The 18214-nt window shown below is 35.0% G+C and overlaps 1 non-coding gene across 1 annotated transcript; it reads right to left on the bottom strand.

The window, feature by feature from the left end:
* Window positions 1–17772: 17772 nt before the first annotated feature.
* Window positions 17773–17879, bottom strand: LOC141705748 (small nucleolar RNA R71). The gene has a single exon (XR_012568467.1). It is a non-coding gene; the product is annotated as a small nucleolar RNA R71 (small nucleolar RNA).
* Window positions 17880–18214: the final 335 nt, after the last annotated feature.

The raw sequence follows: 18214 nt of genomic DNA, 5'->3' as shown, positions 1-18214 counted from the left end.
CTGAGGAGGAATCCCCCAAAGTGGTTGTCTCAAAGAAAGGCAAAGGAAAGGCTCTCATCACAAAGTCTGATACTGAGTCATCAAGTTTTGATAGTAATGAGGATTCAGAAACTGAAAGTCTATCTGAGATGGATGCTGATGAAGAGATGATGAAATTGTGTGCTCTTATAGTGAAGGGTATCACAAAGATAGCCTACAGGATATTCAGAAGGGGAAAGAAGTTTTCCAGGAAAAGTGGAAGTTCTGATAAGAAAGGATTCAGAAAATCTGAAGGCAAAGCTGGAAAGTCTGACAGAGGAGATTACTCAAATATTAAATGCTACAATTGTGGTGAGAAAGGCCACATATCTCCTGATTGCAAGAAAGGAAAAGGTGACAAAGGCAAGGCACTTGTCACAAAGAAGAAAAGCTGGACATACACTTTAAATTCTGAGAATGAGGTGAACTATGCCTTGATGGCAAATGCTGATAGCAGTTCTGAAGCTGCTGAGTTAAAGGTACCTCAAATAACTTATGCTTTTCATACTGATGATATTACTGAGTTGAGATCTTATCGTAAAACCATATTCATTAGTTATAGAGATCAGACTTTAACTTGTGATAGGTTAATTTTTGAAAATCTGGCTTTTAAGAAAAGGAATGACTATTTAGAAAAAAGAGTTAGTTATGTTCCATCAAACTCAGAAAGAAAGAGATGATGCTTTTATGTTAGAGATGAAGTGTTAAAATTGAATCAATCTCTAAAAACTGAGTTAGAAAAGGAAAGAGAGATTATCAGGACTTGGACTAACTCTGGCAGAACAACTCATAATTTATTAAGTAGTGGAAACTGGAAAGAGGGCTTAGGTTATGGAGATGATAAAAGTGAAACAGGAACTGAACAAATTAAGCCAACTATTGTTAAACAGACTATTAAGCCAAAGTTAAATCCTGTTAAGTTTGTAGCTAAATCTGTAAAGTCTGATTCTGAAAATATGAAAGATACTGAGACAGAAGTTAAGGCAGAGTCAACTTCTGACAAATTGAAACATGATAAGACAATTGAAGTTAACATAGGCTTAATGACTAAGAAGTAGCTTAAGTATAAGCTGAAAGAGATTAAGAATGTAAACAAGGTAAAACCACCTAGGAAAAATAGGAATGGAAAGGAAGGTGTGAATAAAAGCAATAATTATATGCCTATTCCTACTGCTCCTAGAAAGAAATGCTATAACTGTGGAAATTCTAACCATCTGGCTTCTTTTTGCAGGAAGAATAAGAATATAAACTCCTTACCTTCTAAGTTGGGAGTTAAGAGTCAGTCTGTTAGGTTTAAGCCACAAAATCCTTGTTTTCATTGTGGTAGTTTATGGCATTCTATTTATACTTGTAAGGAATATCATAGTTTGTACTATGATTATTATCAAATAAAACCTTCTTTAAAGAAAGTTAGCATTATTCCTTCTAGTCTAAGTTTTGATGCAAAGTCTGATACTATAAATTCTGATAAGAAAAATGTTAACATAAACTCTGATGTTAAATCCGCTGCAAATGTTAACAAACTTAATAAGGCCAAAGGATCCAAGCAAGTCTGGGTCCTTAAAACTAATCATTAGTGGTCTTTGTGATTGCAGGGCAACAGGAAAAACATCCTAGTTCTGGACAGTGGATGTTCAGGACATATGACTGGAAATAAAGCCTTGCTATTAGACTTTGTGGAGAAAGCTGGCCCAAAAGTTTCTTTTGGAGATGGCAACATGGGAAAAACTCTGGGATATGGCAATATCAATCTTGGGAATGTCATCATTGCTAAAGTAGTGCTAGTCTCAGGACTTAAACACAATCTGCTGAGTGTTAGTTAAATTTGTGACAGAGGTTATCATGTTGATTTCTTTGAAGAAAACTGTGAAGTTGTAAGCAAATCTACAGGCAAAGTTATTCTAAAGTGATACAGGCATGGTAACATTTATGGTTCTATAATATGTCTGTTAAGTAGAGCATCAATTGAAGAAAGCTGGGATTGGCACAAGAAACTGTCTCATTTAAATTTCAACAATATAAATGAACTAGTCAAGAAAGATCTTGTGAGAGGACTGCCAAAATCAGTATTTGCTCCTGATGGCCTTTGTGATTCATGTCAAAAGGCAAAACAAAGAAAATCTTCATTCAAGAGCAAGACTGAATCTTCAATTCTTGAGCCTTATCACCTACTACATATTGATCTATTTGGTCCAGTGAATGTCATGCCTATTGCAAAGAAGAAATATGATATGGTCATACTAGATGAGTTTACCAGATGCACATGGGTGTATTTCTTGCACACAAAAAGTGAAAATGCATCTAACTTGATTGATCATGTCAAACAACTGGATATGTTGGTCAAAGACTCTGTGAAAATTATAAGAAGTGATAATGGCACTTAGTTCAAGAATATGATTATGGAAGAGTTCTACAAAGACCATGGAATAAAGCAGGAATTCTCTGCTCCTGGAACTCCACAGCAAAATGGAGTTGTTGAAAGAAAGAATAGAACTCTTATTGAAGCTGCACGAACTATGCTTGATGAAGCAAAGTTACCAACCTACTTTTGGGTTGAAGCTGTGCAGACTGCTTGTTTTACTCAGAATGCAACACTTATCAACAAGCATGGAAAGACACCATATGAGATGGTGAAGAAAAAGAAGCCAAATCTGAAGTACTTTCATGTATTTGGATGTAAGTGTTTTGTTCTTAAGACTCATCCTGAACAGCTATCCAAATTTGATCTAAAAGCTGATGAAGGAATTTTTGTTGGATATCCACTTTCCACAAAAGCCTTCAGAGTCTACAATTTAAGAACAAGGGTTGTCATGGAATCTATCAATGTCTCTTTTGATGATAAGAAGATTACTGGACTTGAAGATTTCAATGATCATGATCAGCTGAGATTTGAGAATTAAGTTTTAAATTCTAATTCTGTAAATTCTGATAGTCTAAATCCTGATACTGCAAACTCTGATGGGTTAAACTCTGATGTTATTGAAACTGTGGTGACTACGCCAAAGGAAAATGCACTTGTGCAGGGGGAGCATATTTAAGATCAAACCACATCTCAAGAAGCATCAGAACCTAGAACAGACTCTTCAAGTTCTGATTCATCAAGTTCTGATGGGCCAAGTTCTGATAATTCTGGAAACTCAAATTCTGATTCATCAAGTTCTGATGGGCCAAGTTCTGATAATTCTTAAAACCCAAATTCTGAAGAATCCAACTCAGAGAGCATGATTTCAGGGGGAGCATCAGATAATGTTGATGGAGACAGCATGGATCATGGGGGAGCATCCAGTTCTAGAGATAATCTTCCATCTGCATGGAAGTGGACTAAAGCACATACACATGACTTGATTATTGGAGATCCTGAAGCAGGTATTAAAACTAGAATAGCAACATTAAATGAATGTCTCTATCATTCTTTTCTTTCTCAGGCTGAACCAAAGAAAGTGGAAGAAGCTCTTCAAGATGCTGATTGGGTGCAAGCAATGTATGAAGAGTTAAATGAATTTGAAAGAAATAAAGTCTGGACCCTAGTGCCAAAACCAAAGAACAGATCTGTTGTTGGTACAAAATAGGTGTTCAGAAACAAAATTGATAGTGATGGCATAATTACAAGGAATAAAGCAAGGCTGGTTGTAAAAGGATATTCTCAACATGAGGGAATTGATTATGATGAAACATTTGCACCAGTTGCTAGATTAGAAGCCATAAGGATATTTTTGGCTTATGCTGCTCACAAAAAGTTTACAGTCTTTCAAATGGATGTGAAAAGTGCTTTTCTCAATGGAGAATTGGAAAAGGAAGTATATGTTGAACAACCTCCAGGCTTTGTAGATTCCAAACTTCCAAATCATGTCTACAGGCTTGATAAAACACTTTATGGCCTTAAGCAAGCTCCAAGAGCATGGTATGAGACTTTAGCTCAGTTTCTTCTGGAAAGTGGATTTAACAGAGGAACTATTGACAAAACACTGTTCTACCTCAACCATGGAAAGGACTTACTTTTGGTGCAAATATATGTTGATGATATCATTTTTGGTTCTACAAATGACAAACTTTGCAAGAAGTTTGCCAAACTGATAAAGTCAAGATATCAAATGAGTATGATGGGGTAACTTAGCTATTTTCTGGGCCTTCAAGTCAAGCAGAATGAAGAAGGCACTTTTATCTGTCAATCTAAGTACACCAGAAATTTGCTGAAGAAATTTGGAATGCAAGATTGTTCAAGTGCATCCACTCCCATGGCCACTGCAACAAAATTGGATAAGGATACTGGTACATCAGTAGATATTACTGATTACAGAGGTATGATTGGCTCACTACTCTATCTAACTGCTAGTAGACCTGATATCATGTATGCGACCTGTCTTTGTGCAAGATTTCAAGCAGATCCAAGAGAACCTCACTTAACATCTGTGAAATGAATTTTCAAGTATCTTAAGGGTATAGCTGATCTGGGATTGTGGTATCCTAGAGAATCAGACTTTAAGCTAATAGGTTACTCAGATGCAGATTTTGCAGGGTGCAAAATTGACAGGAAAAACACAAGTGGAAGCTGCCAATGTCTTGGAGGCAGATTAGTTTCTTGGTTTAGCAAGAAACAAAAGTCAATTTCCACATCAATTGCAGAGGCAGAGTACATTGTTGCAGGAAGCTGTTGTGCACAGATTCGTTGGATGAAGAATCAGTTACTGGATTATGGGTTAGAATTTTCTAAAATTCCTATTTACTGTGATAATCAAATTGCTATTGCTATGACAGGTAATCCAGTTCAACACTTAATGACAAAGCACATCAGCATAAGGTACCATTTCATAAGGGAATATGTGATGGAAGGTACAGTGGAATTGTATTTTGTTCCAACATATCAATAACTAGCAGATATCTTCACAAAACCACTGTGTGAAGCTACTTTTACAAGATTGGTAAATGAACTTGGAATGGTTTGAGGTTCTTTCTCTAAATCTATTTAGTTTATGTTCTGATACATCAGACTTTATGATCAGTATTTACAGATATTACTCTCTTTATAGAATCTGTGCTTAATCTGAAATTTACCTAAGTGCTGATTGTCGTCTGATGTGAATTTCTAAACTCTGATAGTGATATGAATGTTTCTGTAACTATTCAATCCAATGAGGATAACTGTGCTAGATGCTGACCTAGTAGTCTCTTATATACTAAAGATCCCATATTTGAAGTAATTGTTTATGTGGAATTCTTTTGACACAAGCAAATTCTGATATTGAACTTGGTTAGGTTTACTTTGTGTATCTTATTACTAAGTCAAAAACTAGAATGGTGCTTCTTATCTGTTAAGCTCTGATGTTTGTAAATCTGGTGAATGTACTAAGTGCTGATAAGCCTCACTTATCAAAAGAAAAAGAAAATAAAAAGAAATAAAAATCAGGTACTCCTTTGAGATATAGAGAAAAGTATATGTGAAAGGGAAGACCCAAGTGCATTGCTGGTATTAAGTAATATGCATTAGAAAAGTAAAATAAAATTTTCTTGGTGACTTTTCACATTCTCTGATTACTGGAGAAATACTCTGATAACAGCATAAATTCTGATAAGCAGTCGTGACTCACTTATAGTGAGAAGCCACTGTAAAAAGGAATTTCAAAAGATGCATAAAATGAACACAAAACATTTGAGGTGGACTCATGCATGAATTCATTCTATAGTAGACTTCAGACTAATAACATATTTTAAGCAAAGTTCTTAGTTATGCCTTATTTCTAAGATGTACTGAAGTGAATCAGACTTTACTCTTTGTCTGATATTTAGCTTAAAGAACACACTTACACTCCATATGAATGATGAAAATTATTGTGGTGATCAATGTTCTTTTAGATGAACAATTTAAGTGTTAGTTGCATAAATTCTGTGGACAAGTTCTGATGATTAAGTTCTGAGGAAACCATATCAGTATTTGTGTAAAGAATTACAGAAATAAATATTCACTCTTTGAGTTAAGAAGCCATATTCTGATGACTTTTAAGTTCTGATAATAATCAAGTTCTGATGCTTATGTGGCAGTATTTATTTACTTGATTTACTTTTAAGTCAATACTTGAACGGTTATATTTTATCAGAATATTGGATTATGTGAGATAAAGCAGTCATAATCATTTGTTTCATGGGAACAGTTTTTTTTTTTGGAAAAACTGAATGTGCATAGTAATCATTACTTATTTCCCGTGCCCATTAACTTTTGTTTTAACTGCTGCATGCCTGACAGGTGTAATGTCTGTTCCACTTCTCCATAACTGTTGTCACATGGGGTGTCTAAGTAAAAGAGATATAATATTTTCAAATCTTTTATTTACATTTCTATTCTATTCACTCTCTCTTTTTCTTATTCTCTCATATTTTCTGACGGTTTACTATACTGTAACACCCCCAGATCCGGGGTCGGGGATCCGGGTCGTCACGTTCTTTCTTTCCACAATATCACTTAACTTAATTAATAATAAGTAACCTCATGTTGTGACCCCACACTAACACACACCACAACCCGTTATAGTCTCAGAGATGAAATTGAAATAAGTACAAGTCCTTAAATCCACAATTTAAAAGTTATTACAACCCAAAATGATTACTTGATAAGTTTACAGTTAATTGCCATTATCTGCCACAAGTTATAATTATACATAATTGGTTCCCAAAAGTAGAATGCCTGATCTATCAATAGATCTACCTCTGCAGCTATAGCAGCTACAATATCAACGGGAAGACGCGGGACGCTTCCCACGCACTTGCGCTGGGTCTGCTTGAGTCTGGCCATCTTTCCTAACTATTGTTGTGTGATGAAGAAATGAATCAAGAGTGAGCATTACATCTCGCAAGATAATATATAGTGTAAACAATAATGCAAGTATCTAAATGGATAACTTACTGGAAACCTTTATCAAGTGTAAGGTAATTACTTACTGGATATAAGCTTAAAGGAAGATGAAGTTACCAATTACTTCACTATACTTATACCATTTTATAAAACTACTTGAACTACCACTGTTCAAAGTATTATAGGTTTCAAAAGGTCATCCCATAGATGAGACCACAAGTTAAGACTTGAATAGATTCATTCTTTAAAATATTATTGAATGAAATGAAGTTACGAGATACTTCATTAAGTCCCGATATATATATATATATCCATATATATATATATATCTCACACATTTCCTGAAAACCTCTGTCATGTAAAGTATGAACAGAGTTGCAATATCCAATGAATTTGGAAAGAAAAGAATGTTGACATAAACCCGATATCTTGCTGATCAGGCAAAGATACCAATAAGTAACCTTTTCTACTGTAGATGGATGAATTCCTTGCCGGTCATCACCCTGGCCACATTAGGACCTCGCGCTAGACCGTTACCCGGCCACTCACGCGTGGATGGACTGTCACCTAGCCTCTTACACCTTCATAGACCGTACCCCGGCCTGTCGCTTATGCCGACTCAATTAGATGGACTTATTTCCCAAACGTTGGGAAAGTAATTAAATTGTTTTCTCAAAACAGCAACCTCGTTGCGAATATAAAATACACCACAGAGCCGGATCCCAAAGATTTTTGAGCGAATATTCAAGTCTCCTTCGAAAGGAAGATCTTAAATCTGAAAACGAGTTTTGGGATCCGCTCTAACTTTTAAAATCATTTTGAAGACTCGAAAACATTTTAAAGAATGTTTGGAGTAAAGCTGATTTAATGAAATAAATCAGTCCCGATATATTAGAAAATATCTGAATATTATAATTTAAATAATATTCCCATAAGGATAATCCTTATAAAAATAATTGAAGTAAAAGTTTTAAAACTTATAATTAAAATGAATAATAAATAACCAAAGATATACTTATACGAAAGTACGATCTTTATTTGAATAATCGAAAATAAGTTTGATTATCGAAACATTATTCTTTAATAAAATGAAGAATATTATTTAATAAATAAGCGGAGTCATAAGTCCTCAAATGAATATTCAAAATAATATTCATTAAATAAAATAAACGGAGTCTTAAGTCCTCGAATGAATATTCAAAATAATATTCATTAAATAAAGTAGGTGGAGTCATAAGTCCTCGAATGAATATTCAGAATAATATTCATTAAATAAAGTAAGCGGAGTCATAAGTCCTCGAATGAATATTCAGAATAATATTCATTAAATAAAATAAAGTTATCGAATAAGCCTTATTCGATTAATAGTTTTGAAAACTATATCAATATATATATATATATATTATACTCAGGAACATCGACTCTCAGTTTAAAAAAATATTCACCTTTGGGTCCGTTATACTAAGGGTATACGCAACTACTGCTTATCTCTAGCATAGGTATTATGCAACTTATAAGCATTTGAATCAACAAATGTATATCAAGATTATGGAAACAGGCATGCATATATATACCATATCAATATGCTCCAATATATCGCAAGATTTGCTAATTAACCATCATGCATCTATCACAAGATAATGCATATACATATATATACATCACAATAACAGTATAACGGGTAGAAAACTTGCCTGAGCGACTGGGGGTGGTAAAAGTCCCGGGATGAGTCTGGTAACCTATAAACCACATATAAGTTGGAATTAAACCAAAGTCGCTTATGAATCTATACTTTAACCAATTAGACTCTAACGCTCGCTTTGCGCTCGATTCTCTTAAGTCGCTCGAGTAACCTCGGCTCCACCATTTTTAATAAATTAACCAATAAGAGTTTTAAGGCGATTCTTTCGCGAGTGCCTTACCAACTGCCTAATACACTTTACATAAATGTTTCATACTCCAATTAGTCATTTAAGATTTTTAACCAATGTTTCAAAGTAAGGCGAGGGGTAATGGTTTGTTCGCGAAACGCCGTACTTAAAATGGTCGTTTCTCCTAAACCGTACATCGGATTCAAACGAACCACATATCAAAACGAAGCTCGTAACATGAACTATCAAATCATGGCAATGGTCAAAACCTAACAGTGAGTTCTCGGGTCCTGATGTTAAGAACAAAACAGTCTAAAGTAAATCAGACATTACGGCGACTATGTTTACACGATTACCAATTTTTATCCTACTCCAAATCAACCACCAATCAACCACAATTCAACCATACAACCAAACTCCATACATACAATGCTACAACAGCCCCAACAACTCAATATTTCCAGATTTATACTACTTCCCAACATGAAATAAAAGCTTACTTAAGTTCTTTAACTAATCAACAAGATGTACAACTCCAAACACATCACAAAACCAACACATCTCTAAATACAGAATAATCAAGCTTCTCATGAACCATACCAAACACAAAAACTCTAAATATACAAAAGTAGGGCTAGGGTATGAGATTATACCTTCCTTGGTGAGTAAAAGTAACTAAGGAGCCTGGAATCACCCTTGAAAGTCCTTACCAAAGCTTAATCTAAACAAAAACTCAAGAACAAAATTTTAAGTTCTTGAAAAACACTATTCACCCTCTTCTTCCAAGAATTTTAGGAAGAGATTGTGAAGGAATTTGAAGCTTAAACTTATAGGATATCTATATCTATGCACAAGGAACCTTAGATAATTACCTCACTAATTAATGAAGCTTGGAACTTGGATTTGGGTTTTTCTTTTCTTGAAAGAATGAAGGGGCCGAGAGCTTTGTTGCTTGAAATGTGAAGTCAACTTGTGTTTTTGGTGATATAATTTGTTGGTTGGTTGTTTTTGCTTTTGTTTTAATTATTTACCTTTTAACCATGGTGATTTTTGTGTGGCTTGAAATCAACCACACTTCCTTCCCTTTTGGTCATGCTTAGGTCATCCATCTTATGTCATCTTCCCATGCTTGTCCTCTTCTTATTGGTTTGATGACATCATCCTCACTAACCTCTTTGATTAGCTCCTAATTACTTGGCTAATGACCGCTGATCTGTTATACGGTTCGCTTAACTTTCGTTTTCGTTTATCGTTTGAGGGATCATACCCGGGATCTTATTACTTGGGTTTCCTTAACCTTTCTCAATACATTATATTCCTTTTATGATCCTCTCTTATAATCCTTGAATTTAAATCCTTTTTATCCTGTTACCTTATACTCAATTCTTTCGGTATCTGGTGGATTTTCGGGAAAAATCAAAGTGTTCGAATTTGGATTCTGACGATCTTTACATACACTTATATATCATATAGAGTACTAATAAGATCTCAGAATAACAATAAAAGAACCCCTACATAGTGTGGCATGAAAAGTTTTCTTATTCAACATAATCAGCAAAAACACTATTCATATGGGTTACAAAAAGTTCAAAATTTTGGGGTTATTACATATATAGACATTTTACCAAACACTTTTCAGGCATTCTAAATTCTTACTCGTTTTCAATGGCACCCAAGGATATAATCATTGAGGGAGCAAAGTTCGTCCCAAACAACTATGCTTCCATTCTCACTAAGAGTGAAGCTCCTTCGGAACTTCATTTTATACAGGATTTCTTAGCTAATAGTGAGATTGGGTATGCTCTGACTCAATCTCAATCTATTTCTGGCAAACAAGTGCTGACGTTCTGGAGAACTGGGTTATATGATGATGGGGGTGTTACTGGTTCTCCAAGCATAATTTTCATATCAGGCGATATCGAGTATGTGGTTACTAAATCGACTGTTCGTAAAGCTCTCCATTTACTTGAAGACTATACATTCTCAACAGTGGAGGAGCCTGTTTTACAGCAGCTTATGGCCATTTTGGGCTATGAGCAAAGCTTGAGAAAGCTGGGTCAATTGAAAAGATCACATATCAGAAAGGAATGGAGTTATTTCTTTGACTGCATCACCAAGACATTCACAAATAAATGCTCCAACTTTGATGTTATTCCCATTCTGAGTCAGCAAATCGGGTTCAACCATCAGAACCTGTTGCTAAAGTAGCTGAGAAGGTCTCTTCTCGGAAAGTTCAGGAAACTGGGAGTTCTAGGCCTCTCAAAAGGCTTAGAAAGATAAATTCTGATGACAAAGCTCCCAAAGTCTCTCCACCCTTGAAGAGATGGAAGAAACAAAGAGCTAACAGGGACATAGTTGAGTCAGATTCAGAGGATGTGGAAGCAGCAGCTAAGGACGGGGATCAGGAATCTCTGATCTCAAAGGAGCCAATTGTGATTGAATCCATTCCTTCTACACAACCAAAATTTGCTAAAGCCACTGCATCTACACCTCCACTGTCACCAATTCAAGCTGAAGACACTGCTCAAGACAGAGTGCCTACATCTCCTGTGTCTCCTATCTTTGAACAAGTTCATGCTGAAGACCCAGGTACAAGTGCTGAAATAGATATTCATATCTTGGTTGTGCCTAAGGTTCTGTACTTGGAAGCGCCAACCATTCCTCAACATACTCCACCAACAACACCAATTTTAGATGTTAATCTCAATGCAGATATTCCAACAACACCTCTTCTGAATCTAGATGATGAAGTTCAGATATTAGGTGAGCATCAGAATTTGGATGTTGATCAGAACTTAGAGGATGATTTTGAAACCTCTATAGCCTCACACACTATCATTTTATCAGAGGAAGCTGATTCTGCAGGCTCTGTAAGTTCTGATGCTGCACATGTTGACACTACTGGTGAAGCTGCAATAAATGAAAATGCTGATGCAGCTGGTCCTTCAGGACATGCACCTCTACCAGCAGTTAATAAAGCTGATTTGATTAAAAAGTTTGTAAGAGGGGATGCACCAGTACCTTGGAGTGAAACTCCAAGAGGAAAGGAATGGATCAAGGAGTGGAACAAAGTTGATTTTGTTCCTACTGAAAAAATTCTTGCTGAGCACCTGGCTAAAGCTGATGAGATGCTACTGAATGATGACTTCAAAGCATAGCTCAGAGTTACTGCATTGAGTACAAGGCACCTTCAAGGTCAACACTCAATAACTCAAGCCAAGGTGAACAAAATTCAATAAACTCTGATTCAGCAAGACATGAATGTCAAATTAGAAAAGAACGGGTTTTTTAAACCAGCTTTTGACCGCATTGGGTATATTGAGAAAGCTCAGGAGAAATAGCAAGCTCAGATTGCTGAAGTACTGAAGAATCAAGCTTCTCAACAAGTTCAACTAAATGAAATCCAATCTTCAGTGGAATTACTTCTCTCTCTCCTATTACCTGATGATGCCAAAAAGGGGGAGAAAGTGATTAAGTCCAAATGCAAATCTGATTTAGCACTGAAGAAAAAGGATGATGGAAATGATGACCAGGGTAACTTTGAAAGAGGTAGAGGTCATGGTCAAGGCAAAGACTCTTCATTCAGGAAAGCAAGAACTTCTACACAGAAATCAAGTTCTGATGTTGATAGAAGAATAAGTTCTGATAAGCAAGTTCTGACTAAGTCGATGTTCTGATACAAGGTGAAAGTCAAGAATCACAGAAGTTTATGCAGACACTGAAGCTTAAGGGGAAGGAAACATCAGTCTACTATCAAGACCCCAAGTTACAGAAGCTGGATGAATTTCAAAAAGACTATTTCTCAAAGACAATCCAGGAATGGACTTTGAAAGTCTGAAGAAAGAAGAAGCCAGACTTAAAGCAGAAAATGTCAAGTCAAACTCTAAAGCTCAAGTTATTGCAAAGAAACCACCTAAGCCTAAGGGCATTATGATTAAAGAGAAGACAAACTCTGAGGCAATTAAATCTGAATCCAAAGCCAAATCACAGGTGGAAGTTGATTCTAGATCCAAGGGTAAAGAAAAAGTTGATGAATCTGTAAAGGTATATATGCCAATTATGGATCTGGAAACAAAATCTGATGAAGATACTAGTCTTATTTTGAAGAAAAAGAATATTCAAACAACCTCTGACATAGCCCATGTTGTTCAAGATCAGGACTTAGTAAATTCTGATATTACAATGAAGCAAGCAACCTCTGACAGAGCTCAAGTTGGCTTGATATCAAAAGATAAAGGAAATGAAACCTCTGATATTGCTCATGTTAAACCTTCAAAAATTCTACTACCTGGGTTTACTAAAACTCACCAATCTACATAACTTTTGAAGACTACGTCAAGTGGTTTTGAAGCAAGAGTTATTAGAGGGAAGGAAGCTAGAGACAAATCAGGATTGGGTAGTTCTAAAGAAAAGAGAGTAAATAATACTACCTCTGATCCAACTTCTTTGAGTGAACCAGGAGTAGGAACAACTCCTGAAAGATTGAATCAACTGGAGTCTATACAAATGGTTTACCACTCTGTATTGAAAGAAGATATCATGTTATATTTCATGACAGATGGGAGGGTATTCCAGATTAGAAAGAATGTTATTCGTTTGAAGTATTTTGAAGAATTGCAATATGTGCTATTTCTACTTCAAATGAAAAACAGGTCAACAGATGGTGCTGCCAGTTACTTAAAATCTGATATCCAAAGGCAGAAGAAACTTTACTCTGTAAAGTCTGACAGGCCATACTATCCTAAGTACAGAGCTCACAATGGTGATATAGTTGAGATGAAGCCTAATACCGCCAAAATCATCACTACATTTCTTGGTATTAAGGGACTTGAATTCAATCTAGAGTCTGATAAAGCCTATGTCATCAGACTAGATCAGGATATAAGGAAGGGAAAATGAATTTTTTTGTCACCCAACTTATTGTGTATTTAGAAACTTACCACTCAACTATATTTTTTTTGTTTTACTCACTAATGTTAGGTTCAGACTTTTTTTAGTCACTAACGTTAGGTTCAGATTTGATTATTAATATTTTGTCAATTTTCTATAACATTATTAAAATATAGTGATAACTAATACAAAAAGTGTCACATTTGTCTTACAAGAAAGCTTATATATGTCTGAGTTTTCTAGATACATATGGAGGAGTCGTATAATGTCTGAATTATATACGTATATTATAGGAAGAATGCATATTGTTTTAAACATCCGGTCAGAACAGATGTATATACATTATAAACAAATGCATAAAATCAGTTCATATACATCTGTTACTTTTTAGGTGGGGTACTAAACTCAAAACCAAAATTAGTAGGAAGAGGCATCGCAATCCGTACTAAAATTATTGGGAAATAAAAAAGTAAAAAATTCAATATAATCAAATTAGCAAACTGATCATAAAGTACTTACAAAAAAATTTAAAAAATACATATGAATATTTTACCAAACGACACTTTTAAAAACCCAACCAGTATATATATAAACAAAAAAATATAATAATGTTGTAATAATGTGAATTTGGTATTAAATCAAACAACTCTCACAAGATATTTATCTTACAAATATAGTTTTATAACTTATGTTTAAGATTTTTTTTGTATATAAAAATTTAAACGTTAAATTATTATTTAGAAGAAAAAAAATTAAAAATTATTCATGAAACTACATCTTTTAGGAGTCTTAAAATACTTGTCAAACTCTCATCACCAAGGTAAACGTCTTGGGGGACATATAAAGTAATATATAAAGATATATACATATATCAAATTATTATAATATTAGAGACTGCCACTATATTTTAATAATGCTACCAAAAATTGACATAATGCTAATAATCAAATCCGAACCTAACGTTAGTGACTAAAAACAAATACGAACCTAACATTAGTGAGTAAAAGAAAAAAAATAATAGTTGAATGGTAAATTTCTAAAAACACGATAAGTTGGGTGACAAAAAACTCCATTTTCCCTATAAGGAAAGCAAAAATAAATGATCTCAGGGCTGCTATCTTTCAAATAGGTGAAGATACAGTTGAACTTAAAGATGCAAAAAGGAGGATGAAGAATGAACTTGAATATGATGAGAGAAGTCTATAAAGGAACTATCTCAGAACAACTCCTGACATTAGAGAGATTACACACTGAAGCCAAGTCAAGGACTGCAACTGTTAAATTCTGAAGGTTATACAGGTTAAAGCTGATATCAGACTTTAAGAATGGTAAAATCTATAAAGACTGTGAGTTGTAGTTACTTAGTTAAATTCTCATATACATTTGTACTTAATGTTTTTGACATCATCAAATATCTATTAAATTTGTATATTATGCTAATTTACAAGTTGGGGGAGATTGTTAGATATATTTGTGATGTCATGTCTAATAATGATTTGTGTTTAGTTTTCAGATCTTAACTAAAAGGACAAATCAGGACTTAACTGGAAATCAGTACTTATACTGAAGTCAGAACTTAAGATATCAGAACTTAAGTTATCAGAACTTAAGATATCAGAAGATATTTATCTGGAGATAATATCAGGACTTAAGAAGACATTCAGATGAGGAAGACGACTGATTGAAGGAAAGAAGATTAAGCAAACATAAGAAGAGATATGCATGGAGAAGAATTCTATGAAGAATAGAATACTTGGAAGAAAAGATAACTAGTTGATATATTTTAGGATGCAGACTTATGTTCGATATCAATTAGAAGTTTATCTTGTAACTGTGTGTCTATATAAACACAGCATAGGGTTTACACTATAAGTGTTATCTTAATCGAGAATATTATTCATTGTAACCCTAGCAGCTCTCGTGATATTTGTTCATCACTGAGAGAGAATGTTTCCATTATAATACTGTTTCATTAATAATATTATTCTGTGTTTCATACTTGTGTTCTTAATTCGATTTGATTGTACTAGACACGGTATTCAACCCCCTTCTACAATGTGTGTGACCTAACATTCTTGATAAGTGAAATTTATATCCACTTTGAACGCTTCGTAAAGGCTCAAATTGGTGATTTGTACTCAAGTTATTTATATTTTGATGTGTTTTTGTAGTGTTTTGAATTTCAGGGCATATTCGAAAGAAGGAATGGATATTACATGTTTTATGTTTAAAAGAGTGTTAGGATGGAACCTCGGTCGATTGCGCACAAGAAACCAGCACGAGAAGGTCAAGAAAGCAGACAAATTCAGATTTTCCAGAAGTTCAGGGCAGCCGCGCTAGTCTTGGGAGTGGTCGCGGCCAATTGTCAAAAACTCAGGGCGGCCGCACTGGATTTGAGGGCGGTCGCGCTATATCGAATTTCAAAAAAATCCTGATTCTATTATAAGATTGATTTGCTGGACTCCTGATCTGTTGGACTGGTATTTAAAGACTTTTAAAAGACGTTTTTCATATAAAAGAGAAAGGAGATATCAGCAAGAAGACCTAATAGCACAATACAATGAAGGAGAAGAAGATCTTGTTTTTACTTGTGATTATTTGCTTAAGTTGTAATCTTGGATGCTTGTTTTCTTTGTTGTTTGAACCTAATACTCTTGTTAACGTACTTTGTTATTATTATTCAGTTATTTCAGACCTAGTTTATCTTAGTTATTTACCATGCTTTCATTGGAACCCATGGTGACGGTGAGTTCGGCTATGAACTAATCGTTGTCATGGGGTTCTAACGGATTTACTTATGGATTTATATAGTTAATTATTTGATACCTAAGTGTGTGGTGATTGTATGATATCCTAGTATTGGTTGTGCGTATTCGTCTTATGTGCGTCGGGAACATATAAGATAGTTTATTAATCTCTATTGTAGCGACAGTGAATATAGAGATTTAGAACTTGCCATGCTAGCATAGGTTCATGTATTTATTATACATGATTTATAGGTAATTTTAACCATCTTAATTTCCATATGTAATCACGATAGATAACTTGTTCATTAAACCTTTATGTTGTCAAATTCTATAGACATATAGGGTCTCAACATAATTGGTGTCTATTCAGCTTTTATCTCTTTTATGGATGTCTGGTAGTAGGGTATTCGTACAACGAAAGTTGGCGTTTACTAGTTTCGTGTTATCTGATTAGTTGTCATCAACATTGCATGCTAAGGTTAAGAACAATGACTTTGAATGAAGTATTTATTAAAGTTAGAATCCCATGTTTGTCTCATATAGTTAATTCAATCACTTTTATTCTTAATTAATTATATGTTAGTTTAATCTTAGTTATAAACATCTCAACTTATTATTGTCTTAGCATTGAGCGATAGCCATACCATTGTTGCATAGGTGCATAATCTTGAGTTAACTAAAAATAGTCTCTGTGGGTACGAATCTGATTTATATCTTATATTACTTGTGAATGCGTATACTTGCGTGTAATTTTAGCGCGTGTTCTCGCCCTAACAAGTTTTTGGCGCCGCTGTCGGGGACTCGGTGTTTAATTTAGTTTATGTGCTTGACATCAGTGGTCGTTAAAGTTCACTGACTCAGATATTTTACTTGTTTACTTTGTTGGTGTTTCAGGTACTCTAGAGGGCGTGTATGCGAACACATTCTCAATCTCGTAAAGAAGCACTGGAAGAAGTTAAAGTAGTTGAAGAAGTTTTTGAAGAAGTTGAGAAAGTTGAAGAAGAAGCGATCATTACAATGGGAGATCAAGCAGCGAATCCGAAAGCTTTGATGGATTACTCTCAACCAAAGATCAATGACATTCAGTATAGCATTATTAGACCAGCCATCGCGGCTAACACCTTTGAAATCAAGTCTAGCACTATTCAGATGGTGCATAATTCAGTCCAGTTTAGGGGTTCTCCAACGAAAGATCCCAACATGCACATTAGAGATTTCATCGACATCTGCGACACTTTCAAGTTCAACAATATTTATGAAGATGCTATTAAACTGGGGCTTTTCCCATTCTCTCTGAGGGATAAAGCTAAGTGCTGGTTACATTTTCTCGGTATCTATCACTACTTGGGAAGATCTTGCTCAAAAGTTTCTCACTAAATTCTTTCCTATGGCGAAGACAGCTGCAATCAGGAATGCTCTTACTCAATTTGCGCAGCAATCGAGAGAATCTCTATGTGAGGCTTGGGAGCGCTACAAGGAGATGCTTAGGAAGTGTCATCATCATGGCATGTCTGATTGGATGATCATCAATTGATTTTATAATGGTTTGGGAGCACAGTCTAGACCCATACTCGATGCAGCATCAGGTAGAGCCTTATGGGCTAAGAGCTACGATGAAGCTTATGAGTTGATCGAACTGATGGCTGCTAATGAATACCAGAACCCAACTCAGAGACTACCTCAAGACAAAGTAGCAGGAATTTTGGAGGTGGATACAGATACTGCTATAGTTGCTCATCTTAAGGCTTTAACGATAAAGGTGGATTCTTTGGCTAATTATGGAGTTAATCAGATCGCAAGTGTTTGTGAGCTTTGTGCAGGTGCGCATGAAACTGAGCAGTGTG

This window comes from Apium graveolens, unplaced genomic scaffold (assembly GCF_009905375.1).
Source record: "Apium graveolens cultivar Ventura unplaced genomic scaffold, ASM990537v1 ctg958, whole genome shotgun sequence".
Taxonomy (NCBI): Eukaryota; Viridiplantae; Streptophyta; class Magnoliopsida; order Apiales; family Apiaceae; genus Apium; species Apium graveolens.
Note: the sequence above shows the minus strand (reverse complement) of the source record. Positions and strands in the feature narration are given on the sequence as shown.